Consider the following 12749-nt stretch of genomic DNA (forward strand, 5'->3'; position numbering starts at 1 on the left):
TTGGGCGCTCACGGGAAGACGGCAATTGAAGATGTAAAGGGCGATAAGGGATGGACAAGTTTTGAGGCAAAATTCGGGGGAAAATAAGGTTCCAAGCGAGTCTACGAATATGATAGAGACTGGAAAGGCAGGGAAAGTGTTCTGTTATTTGTATAGAGAACGCTCTGACACAGTAGAGAAAGAGAACTAGGAGGCTGTGCTAAATATGCGGCTGGCAGTATGAAGGGTATGACAACAAAGATCGTTAAATGAAAAGTCAGAGGAGTGAACAGAATTTACTGGATGACAGCGATGGTTAAAAAAAAAACTGACACCGAATAACTACCAAAAGGGCAAAAATGAGATAAGCACGAAGGCATTTCATGATAATTCAAGGGGAAGCGTTTTACTGTTTGAAGCGAGATAGGGTTGCCTTATAGAACACGCGGTTATAAAGTAATATTTATCAAAGAAGGACAATGCATATGCTGTGGGCAAGATGAGAAAATGACAGAGCATATTGTGTTTGATTATAGAGGTATACATAGGTGTATGCTTGAGCGCGAGTTTGAGTTTTACGGATGACAATGAAAAGCTGAAAGAACCCCTGATGGGAATAAGTAAGAGATTATTAGAGTACTATTGCTGGCGGAAAATTAGGATAAATGGACCAAAATAAGTCCTGAAAAAAATAAGAGCATTCTGACGTAAATGGCACGTTGGGCAGTCAATTTGAGTTTCTAGAGTAAGATAGATTTAATGGGATTAATAAACTAGTGCATTAGAGCAATTTCAAAATAGGAAAACGTTTTTTTTATTTGTCGAGCCTGGTGGCACACTTGTCACCACCCCGTTACAAAAGGGACGCTATAGCATCCGTCTATCCATCAATGCCTTGAAAGGGGTGGGGGTGTTGTAGTGTAGGGGGTGGTGGAGCGCGCATGCGTGCATTTAGGTTGCAAGTGGCCACCAGGAGGAGCGCTAGCAACCACCTCCATTCATCATCATTGTCATCATAATCATCATCATCAACAACAATCAGCCTTACTACGTCTACGGCAGGACAAAGACCTCTTCCATGTCCCGCCAGTTAAATCGGTCCTGTGCTTGCTGCCCGCAAACTTCTTAATCTCATCTGTCTACCTAACCTCCTGTCTCCCGCTAGCCCACCTGCCTTCTCTGGGAAACCAGTTACTTATCCTAAATGACCAGCGGTTATCCTGTCTACGCGCTACATGTCCGGCCGATGTCCATTTCCTCTTCTTGATTTCAACTATGATATCCTTAACCCCCGTTTGTTCCCTAATCCACTCTACTGTATTCTTGTCTCTTAGGGTTACACCTACCATTTTTCTTTCCATTGCTCACTGCGTCGTCCTCAATTTAAGCTGAACCCTCTTTGTAAGTCTCCAGGTTTCTGCTCCGTAGCTAAGTACCGTCAAGATACAGCTGTTATATACTTTCCTCTCGAGGGATAGTGGCAATCTACCAGTCACAATTTGAGAGCGCTTGCCAAATGTGCTCCACCCCATTCTTATTCTTCTAGTTATTTCAATCTCGTGGTTTGGCCCCGTAGTTATTACCTGCCCTAAGTAGACATAGTCTTTTACAACTTCAAGTGCACTGTTACCTATCTCGAAGCGCTGCTCCCTTCCGAGTTTTTTTGTACATTACTTTCGCTTCCATTAGAAACTATTAAAAAGGGAAACGGAAGAGCTGGAGTTTTGTGACTGACGTGCCAAGCATCTTTGTAGCAGAGGCGTTTGCTATAGATGACTTTGCCTGCATGAAGATAAGCGCCATGGGACGACGACGGCAGCATACGATAACAGCATACGATCGCTCAGGACCATCAAGTAAATACGTGCTTTTTTCCATGTCCTCCCTTTCCTTCCTCATTAATTCCTCCTCCTCCTTTCTTCCTTGTACTGACAACTTTCAGAGAATACTTGGTTTGTTTTGGCGGCGTGTTGCATACCACAACTGTAACACTGATTGACATGTGGGGTTTAATGTCCCAAAACCACCATATAATTGACAATGTAACACCATCTGGGTGTTCGAAGTATACATAGTACCAGTGGGTGAATAGCGACTAGGAGCGAAGCGGATAAAGTGGATCCCACCTATCGGCCTCATACACATCGCACGTTGCCGTAAGTGCAAGGAACTTACTAGACGGAAAGCTCTCTAGGCGAGGGTTTGAGTGGATGTTCTTCCAACCGTAGCGTGCATGCGCTTAAGGATGCCATTAGGGAAACACAGGTCTTGCACTACAGCTTAGTTATTTAAGATGAGCTTGACAAGGTGCAGGAAATGCGAGCTGAAAGCACTCCCAGCATATGCCTGCTGTGCAGTTGCAACGTCCGTCTCTAGTGTTTATTTGCTACTAAAAGCTACCATAAGAGGCAGCCCGTTTTGGCAATGGGGAAGTGGTTCAGTGTACTGCATCGCTTCTAGCAGATGGATCTTTCCCGCATAGAAGTACGACGTTGCAATTCATCAGACCGTTTTATCGAAGACGTCATATATTCAGACACTTGCCCGAATGCCACGTGCCCCACATGTTTTTTTTTTTTCATGTCGCCCACACCTCATGTAGTTTCACACGGAACCTTTGATAATATAATAAATAAATAAACAAATAAATAAATAAACAGCAACGCAACGCTAAAACACGTGAGCGAGGCGAGGTGAACGAGCATTAGCTGCCTTAACCAGATGGGTGGACACAGTTGGCAGTTCACATAGGCGTGCGCAGAGTTCTTTATCAGGGGGGGGGGGATATATTTCATCGCAGCTCTTCCTCACTCTTTTGTGTCACTGTATGCATGGAGCAGATTTTGCGCCTCATGCTTGGCCTCCTGGAGCTCTCACACAGTCACCATGCTCGGCTTCCTGGTGCCAGCGTGGGAGCTCAAGACGTGCCTCCTTGCAGGGTGTGTCGTCGGAAGCCATGGATTTATTGATAGAAGCACTCGCGCACTCGGCAAATGACATGACGGCACTGACAAATGCAGCTGGTCACTGAGGGGGATCTTGTTGCAGGACGCCTGTGACTGCGGTTGTTCAACTAGGGATTTCAAAGACGAGAGATTGCTCGGTGTCAAGCAGCGGAGCTTCACTCAGCCACCATGTTGGGTGAGCTGAGCTTCACCTGACAAGAGGTAATCAGCTCCCACATCTATGTCCCCATGCAAGTCCTCGAGGACAGGAACGGCGACAAGAAACTTGCTCCAGGCCCGGCTGGATCTGCAGATCCAGTGCACCGACAGGCAACACGTCCCCACCGAGGCCGCACCAAGTGCATCGGACCAAGGCTGGAGGGTGACCGGGGCATAACGTCTATGTAGAGCAGTATATGGAGGCCCTGTTTGTACAACTGCCGTGAGCTCGGTGATTCCATTGCCGCGAACTTGTACCGTAGAAAGAGGCCGCATTGTGTATTGGGCGGCTCGATGTCGTGCATGTGCTGGTGCCACGTTATCGGCCCAGTTACCGAAGCTCGGCGGGAGGTCGTTTCTCTTGACTGGATGTGAAAACCAGCTGAGCCGGGTGTTGTTGTGAGGAATGCAGTCAAAAGTACTTGTCGATAAGCCACAGTGTTGAAGTGCAGCCTCGAGAACGTGCTCCTCCTTCGCTCCATCCTCGGTATTCGTCTGGTTCGACGTGCATATTTCATGGTGGATTTGGCCGAAAACAACGATGAGCCTGGCTCTCTATTCCAGCAAGGTCAGTAGCTTGGTGCCCTCGTATTTGTGTCACGCCTCGGCACCACTGCCAGGCATGGGGAGAACTGATGGTGTTATCAACATCATCTTAGAAGCCTCGGAACTCGGGCACTTCCGAGAGAGCGTTATATGGTGACGGGGCAGACAGAATCCGGAGCTAAACGACGCCAAATGGACAAGCTGCTGGGACAGTTGCGTGAGGGCACCCCAGAACTGAGTGCTGCTGTCGGTTGAGGTGCCCCTGCACCATGGGTGGGGTTCGCCCAGTACGTGGTGGTTCCAGCGCTCACGGCAGGATCCATGGCTTAGGACGCGTGGACCAAGTTCCTTGTAAGTTGTGTACTGGAGCTGCCAAGGAGTCTTTGACGCCGTACCCGAATGGTGGTGACAGTGGCGGCAGGTGAACAGCTGCCAAGGAGGCATGGACGCCATCCTCAAGGTGCGCTTACAGCGGCCGCACGTTGGCGGGTGTCCTGGACGACGAAGCCGGGACGTAATACTTCTTCTTCGTTGACTACGCCATTGTAATGAATGGGACTCGGAGAACAGCCGTTGCTGTGGGCCGGTTGTTCTTTATCTCTTTTCGTTCTTCTCTTCTCCTAAGCCCCACAGGCACTTACGCTTGAGCTTCACTATATCTATATATTTCATTTCACGAGCCGAAACTCGAAATAATTGAGAGGCACGCCGTACTTACTGCTCCGGAAATTCAGTGTTTAACGCACTCAGGCATCTCAATGCAACCATCAGGGCCCGGATCAAACCTGCTACCTCCGGCAGATCAGCAGAACGCGCTAGCCATGTACCCAAAAGGCGAACGTGAGGTATGAGTCAAAGAAACAGAACGGATACGTGGTATCTTACTGCGACAGATAAAAAAGAAAGAACAAATGGCGGCACGGCAAAAGGTAAAGCGATGATTACAAATATAGGTAGCTTCATTATTTGCTCATCGTCTCAACATAATTGCAAGCCATGTCAGTTATTGGGTTGAATTTCAGGAGTCCAGGGTGTACGCGAAAAGGCGACCGCATGGAAGAGATCCGACTGCTTCAGCTCTGCTGTTTAGGCGCTTCCGTCTTTCTTTCAGCCCGAAGATTATCGCCGTGTGGGCCTTATTTTGGGATTTTTTGTACTTTATTTCCTTGATTTCTTTTCTCCGCAGTACACCGCACGCAGATTATCGCCGATACGACGCCAAAGAACGATCTCATGACGTATTGGCGCCACGAGATGCGGCTGCAGCAGCGCATGCGCGAATATCATAGAATCTCTGTTAAAAAAATGTTACACGTGGGCTACCCCCTTTTGTTCTTCATTCGTTGCCGGTCGCGCTGGATATTTTGCGGACTGCAGTTCATCGGAGCCATGTCGGATGGCTTACTTCAGGCACGGAGCATGCGATAGTCGTAACACGCACAAGTCGTGTTTCAATCTTTCTTTCTTTCTTTTTTTTTTGCGCACGCGTGTGTGGACTTTACCTGTTGACTTTACTTGGACTTATGGATCTGCGCACCACTAACGACGTCGCCTGATGTTGATTGATTGATATGTGGGGTTTAACGTCCCAAAACCACCGTATGATTATGAGAGACGCCGTAGTGGAGGGCTCCGGAAATTTCGACCACCTGGGGTTCTTTACCGTGCACCCAAATCTGAGCACACGGGCCTACAACATTTCCGCCTCCATCGGAAATGCAGCCGCCGCAGCCGGGATTCGAACCCGCGCCCTGCGGGTCAGCAGCCGAGTACCTTAGCCACTAGACCACCGCGGCGGGGCGACGTCGCCTGATGTTGGAGGACCGCTGGGAGCTTCGTCTTCGGCATCAAATTGGTGAGCCGCCTATTATGACAGGGCAGCTAGGTGTTCCGGCGTTGTTCGCCGCTATAGATTCACAGTACAACCAGGGGATTTGCAAGAAAACGATTGCTTTAAATGCTTATGAATGTTTTCCGGATTAACTCTATTGTGTCGCTGCCAGATTTAGCAAATAATAATAATGAAGTGAAGAGGAACGAACGCTAGAGTGGGTCATCATCTCCTGTGCCTTGGCAGGTCTGTATATTTTGCGCATTGCTCGAGGGCGCTGCTCATTCGCTTGTAAGATCCGTTTATTAGAGTCGTTGGTCAAGCTGCCGGCCGATCCCCACGCCAGAATTCAATAAACTTTTGAACAGCAACAGCAATACAATAATTATAGGAGAATAATACACTTGTTATCATTATTGTCATTACTTTCATTATTAATATTAATAATATATAATTGATATAAATAATATGTAAGCCACACATGTTTTTTGAAAAAGTGAGTATAGCGTTATTAGAGGCATCACTAACGAGAATGATGGATTTAGTATTACAGTTAATACACCAACTTTGCGTTTTTGGAGCAGCGCGTGATTATTTATTAGTGGCTAGATATACCAAAAAGGGGTGATCTGTTGCAAAAATGCGGTGTCGGCTCTCTCTGTCGAGATAGATGCAAATAAATGAAACACATTATTATTCAGCTCGTGCATGAATTGAACCCAGTACTTCTGCATGAAAAACAGGTGTTTTTCCTACAACACAGTCATGCCAATGATTGAAACTATTTGAAAACAAAAACTATGATAATGTCATATACTGTAAAAGGCCCCTTGATGCGTGCAATGTTGCGTCGCAGAAGCGTAGAATGGCAACAGCGTAAAACGTGTAATTGCACAATTAGTGTCTGCTTTAAAAACTCACCGATAAGCGTGTCAAGCAAGCAATAACAAAAAAGTAAGGGGATCATTAGACTTCACCTTTAAAGTATAACGTGATAGCGATATCCTATCCCAAGTGCGTGCTTCAAACACTTAGTGTATGGGTACCAGTGGAAGAGGGTCTGCAAGGAAATGAAGCAGCCCACTACACGGCCTGCGAGCACGTCAGTAGGGTTTCCTCGACGCACTGGATATGCGACCCGTGGATGAAGAGATGAAGGCTGTACAGAACACCCATTCGTCCTTGCTTCAACACAACAGACTGGAGTGCAGATTGTGCCCTCCGTTACACCCATAACTGGCAAATGAAGAGAGTGTGATATTGGCTGCAAAGCAGCACGTATACACATACGCAATGCTAATTCAATGCTTCTACCCAACAATAGCTACATGTGCCCGGTCTGCAGCGTACCGGACATCCTGGCCACTTGCTCTTTGAATGGCACCGCCATGCAAGCCGCAATATGCAACTGGAGACCACTGGGAATGAAGCAGGATGAACGAATGACGACCACCTAACTGAAACGTTGCTCCCCAAGCTCGCCATCAAGGACCTAACAAACAAAAAAAGAGTCCCTGGATCCTCTCGCAGTATTTTGTCCTATTCGTTTATGCGTCACCCACAGCCAAAGATGATGAAGTACAAGCTAATCTCTCTCACTTCAACCTGTCTATCGTTAGCATCGTGTTGCGCAGCTTTCTGTGCGTGCCATTCCCAGACTATAGAGGGACACACCGAGGCCACTCGTTCCCTGGTTGTCAGGTAATCCGCTTATCTTCTTAGCCGGCTACCTAATGGTGTCCGAGCAGAGAAAGCGATAAGTTTAGTGCACTAGCGCTCGCCGACGTGAATTCGGATCGATTAGTCGAACCCGTTCAGTTCACTCTGTCTTCGTCGGCCCCGTTTCCTAGTGAATTCGGAGATAACATTATTTATCGCTCAAAAAAAAATAAAATCTGGAACAGCGCTTCCGACTTTCTTGGAAGAATTTAAAACACCTGCAGCACCGTCGCCGATGGCTACTATAGCTATACGGTTTGAAAATCTCGTAATGAACGAAGTTTTCGGCGCTTCGTCGAATCTCTTCGAGCAAATGGGGAGGATTATGAATGGGCTAACGCCACCTGGTTGGCGTGACTTTTTCAGGGAACGAAGCAAAGAAGTATATATTTAGGGATCGTTTTCTTTGTTAGGCACAATATTATTGAGAACAGACTGCGTGACTTAAAGAGCCGAACGCTCTTCAAGCTGTTCTTCTTTTCGTGAAGCTTTTGTAACGAGGGCAGTGGGCATGGAGCTCGAGTTTAGAAAAGGAAGAAGACTTGCTGTGATCGCAGGCTTGCGTTCAGTTAGCCCTTGCGCTAAATAAAGTTCTCGTTCGCCGAGCTTGTTCGACAACCCGTTTCACTTTGTTTATGCAACTACCGTCGCAAGCGAAACATAAACAGGTCTAAAAAGTTCACTTGTCTAAGACATGCTTGTATACTCGTTAATGCAAAATGGAAATATATCATTTAAATGACAACAAACTGGCCTTCATTGCATATATATGTATTTATGTATGCGCAACAGACATTCTGTGCACCCGAACCCTGCTGTTCTGTTTATTTCCGTTTCTTCGAGAAGCGGAGAGCTCTTTGATCGTCTCCGTCAACGAATACTGTGGAGGCACGTAAGTGAATTTCCAGAAGGCACTTGACCCATAAGCAAGGGTCACTTTCAGGTGGATTCAGTGACCTTTGCATTCCATTAAAGATGTTTGAAAAAAAAGAAATGAAAGCCAGTGTCCCAGTCGTCTTCGTTCTGTCTCTGTAGTGTATTTGCAGCAGACCAGATTTATAGTTTCGCTTTACGCACAACAGAGCTCAGCGGCAGCTTTCATAACGTACGAAGCAGCGGGCTCCATCCCGTTCTACGTTCAAGTCTGCCGATATAGCGTGTGCTTGCTTGTAGCAGGCGACTTGAAAGGCAGCGCTTTAGAACAAAACGTCAAAGACGCACGTATTCGCCCGTGTACTTTCGGTTTATCCATTTGGCTATAACGCTTGCGGGATCGTGAGAATGGCTTCACGGTTCATGTACTCCCCCGTGGTTCCCCCGCATGGTACTCGGGAACGCGGGCGCATCAAAAAGCGCCATAAATCTGAACCATTTTTTTTTTCTGTTGTGGCCAAACAGGCTTATCGTTTTGGTGCAGACATACGCTGGAACGGCCACCTGCTGATATATATGAGAGTCACCGGGGCCCTCACCGTGCGCTTCTCAAGTTGTTGGCGAGGTGAGGTTAGCGCGTCGCTGAGAAGGGCTCAAGCCATGCGTTGTGCCAACACCACCTAGACTTTTTAGGTGAACTTGTGTGTGCTTGGCGCTTCAAACGTGATATTCGAGCCGCAGAGAGGTCACTACGTTGTAACGCAACCGGCGAGTTTGCATGTTGAGTGCTGAGTGACGAAATTGAGGGACCATGCATCACAGATGCTTTTTTGCCCACATTACATGACATGCTTTATGCTGCATTAGCACACAATCCTTTCTTTTTTGAAAAGCTTGTCATAGTAACACAAGCACCGGAAGTCACGCGCTTCGAGTATCGCGTTTGAATATCTAAGCACAGTGTTCGCAGTCAGCTGAAACAGAAGCACGCTTCTGAAATCAAACTAAAAAAATAACAGCTCTTTCGTAAGTGCGTTTTACCATGTGCCAACTTTCTCTTACGAAAATATTTAGCGTAAGATGCTTTTATGAATGCGGGCCCCGAATTCTTGAAGATAATAGACAGACTTAAGATAGGGAACTCAGAGTATTGCTTGCGCAGAGCTTTTTAGTCGTTGCAATTGAGCATTCATGATATACGCTAACGGCTGTGTGCACTATAGCTTTCAAAATTCCCTTTCTCGAAGTGTCGCGCTGACCATGACGCCCCGAAAGTTATTTTGCGTGTATATCGTGAAGGTCCGAGTGCTATGCACTTCAGTCTATGATGGGAAAACCCCGTTTTATACCATGTACAGTGCGCCTACATAAACCCGTCAAACTGATAGCCTAGGTATACCCTATTCTGAATCTTTACAATGCTTATTAACGCCTCTTGTACTCGATTGCTGAAGGAGAGGTAGGGCGATGACCATTTTTTGACGAAAAAGATCAGCCGATCCCGCAGGTGGTGCAGCTACTTCCCATACGCAAGCGTATTTAATGCCATATCACTAGCACTTGTAATCACTAAATTTCGCTTGTGATGACTAAATTATGGCTATAGTGCTGCTTTTTATGACTAAAGATGAATAGCACTGAATGAAACTGGCTAACGTTAACCAAAAGAATGTCATCGGCAATTCCGGATAGTGGTGTTAAATGACGGGCGGTAATAGCTCCAGTTGGCTCGGATGGTAAATGTTCACCAATGTTCACTAATATGTCATACTTCTTTTTTCTCTAATTATTATTGCTGTTTTGCCTCCCTTCCTTCCTTCATTTTTTCCCTCGTACTTTGCTTTCTTTATTTTCTCCCAAATCTATCTATCTATCTATCTATCTATCTATCTATCTATCTATCTATCTATCTATCTATCTATCTATCTATCTATCTATCTATCTATCTATCTATCTATATATATATATATATATATATATATATATATATATATATATATATATATATATATATATATATATATATATATATATATATATATATATATATATATATATATATATATATATATATATATATATCTGTCTGTCTGTCTGTCTGTCTGTGCATTAATTGTAGCCCCAGAAGATACTCAGATGAGCTGACTGGTTGCTGCTATGATAAACTTTACGTTTCTTGCATTTACGTCGTACCGCTGACTCTTAGGGAAGTTCGCAAAAAATCTTGCGAAGCCTATTTTCACCAACTTCCTATAAAATACTCATATGAGAGAGTGGACAGATCACATAATGAGTAGGCGTTGAATTTTGACTCTGGACGCCTTTTCTCAGGCTTTTGTCGTTCTAATAGACGATAGACGTGGGCATCTAACTATATAGAAGGAAATTGGATGACTGCAGTGGGCCCGAAGATATATATATATATATATATATATATATATATATATATATATATATATATATATATATATATATATATATATATATATATATATATATATATATATATATATATATAATGAACAAGAACTCTAGAAAGCAATGTAGATAACAAGAGATGAAGATATGCAATAAAATCTGTGTAGCGAAAGCTCACCTATTTTCGTGATGTGTGTCGCAAGAAGTTGGTGCTACTCGAGAGAAAGGAAAAAGGACTATGAAAAACATTCTTTAGCATTCACATTACTGACATTCGCTCTGCGAAGTGTAGGTTGCTATATACGCGCAACACACGCATCTTTCTAGAAGACTTCAATTCAACGCTGACAAGATGAAAATTCGATCATCTGCAGTGCCGTCAAAACTGTCAACTTGGCGCAAATCAGATATATCGTCTACATGCGGTGAATGGAAAGGCAAAGATTCAATTTGAAAACATTGAGCAGTTTCAATAAGATCATACGTCTCAGCCATTTCAACGCACCACTATTTCGTCGGCTTAAAGTCGAAATGTAGGGGTTTCTTTCTGTTCCTTTAGTTATCGATTCACAGTGACGGGAGATCTTTTCTTGCGTTTATCAAGCATTTTTCTATTTTTTCAGCGAAATGATTCGTTTATTACCCATACAAGGCATGTATTCAGATACGTAACGTCCCATTAGCGCCACAGCAAACCATGGCAGTGTTCGACATGAAATGCCATTAACCTGTTACGGTCATGTCTTGTTTAGGAGTTCGTTCTAATGCTGAATCACCTTTCAAAAGGCAATTCTGAGCTCGTATTCGATAAACAAAACGAGACAGCGCATGCTCTAAGCTTTACTTGTGTTTACTGCAAGGACAGAATAAATAGGCAAGTAATCACAGCCAACAATTCTCAGACAAAATAGTTGGACAAAGATATATGCAACCATAATGTATTTGTTGTATTAACGAACACCACCTCTGTTTGAAAATCAGAGAAGGTGTTGGGTTGACCGCGGCCTCATAGATAGACCCCGGAAACTCGTTAGGGCTTATCTCGGAGGCCACGTGTCAACATTACGTTTCGCGCTGCCGAGGCAGATCTCCGAGACCACGTAGAAACAAGCGTATGGTTGAGACCTGCTCCGCCAGGTGATGCCACGATCCATGTTACTCAAAAAAAGATTTTTTTCTCAATGAACTCGTTGAATAACTTTTTTATTAATTACCTGAAAGTTAATTGGTTTTTATTATTACTCTTGCTCTGATATCTGTACGTATTCAGCCTAACACTCAACTTGAACAGCACCGTCAGCTTGGAAAAAAGATCGCAAAAAAGACGAGGACACGGAAACACAGTACACAAATGAGCGCTGAACTTGCAACTGACATATTCATTGCACCAACTGCTCTTTTTACAGCGCACCAAACCGCGCAATAGCGTTCATATGTGTGCTGTGTTTCTTTCTATGTAGTCGTATTTTCGTGTTGTTTTTGACCCAGCTAACAATGTATCAACTCACCCAAATCAAAGTCCTGTTTGCGAACAACCACCACTGACTTCGCACCGGATTTATGCATAATTTGTTTTCTGAATATTTGAAAAAAAAAACTGGAAGTGTTCAACCGTAAGGACTTGAAAGAGAAACAAGAATGTAACCTTGGTGCAGGTGCCACTAATAAAATAAAAAAAATGGGAATGATATAGGGGATTCAGAATGCAGAAACGAAGAATAAAAACCAATCACGTCTTTCTGTGTGCTAGACTCTCTTGCGTCACGCGCAAACTGATCATTCGATTGTGGTTGTGGATTTTTTTTCCCATCTAACTTCATGTCTTATTATGGTTATCAACAACATTCTTGGTTAGGAATGCGTTAGAAGGTGAAAGTAAATTGTGCCGTTCTCGATGAAATAAGGAGGGGTTCATACTTTGCTCGGATTATCGCGTGATTCACGTACGTCTACTTTTTCGTGTCTCATTTAAAAAAAAAAACTTAGTACTTACTGAATCCAGCGGAGTTGATGGCGATGTAGATCGATTGCATTAACAAAGGAAATAAAAGCGCTGCTACTAACTTCGCCGAGGGTCCTAGGAAAAGGCGCTTCGTTTTCTTTTTCTTTCTTTTTTCCTTCATTTTTGTGTTATCGCAGTAACGCTGCTAAGTAATTTACATTCTCACAAACAAAAGCAGGACCACTTATAAAAAATGATCTGATCTGCGAACAGTGTT

This window comes from Rhipicephalus microplus, chromosome 2, assembly GCF_043290135.1.
Source record: "Rhipicephalus microplus isolate Deutch F79 chromosome 2, USDA_Rmic, whole genome shotgun sequence".
NCBI lineage: Eukaryota > Metazoa > Arthropoda > Arachnida > Ixodida > Ixodidae > Rhipicephalus > Rhipicephalus microplus.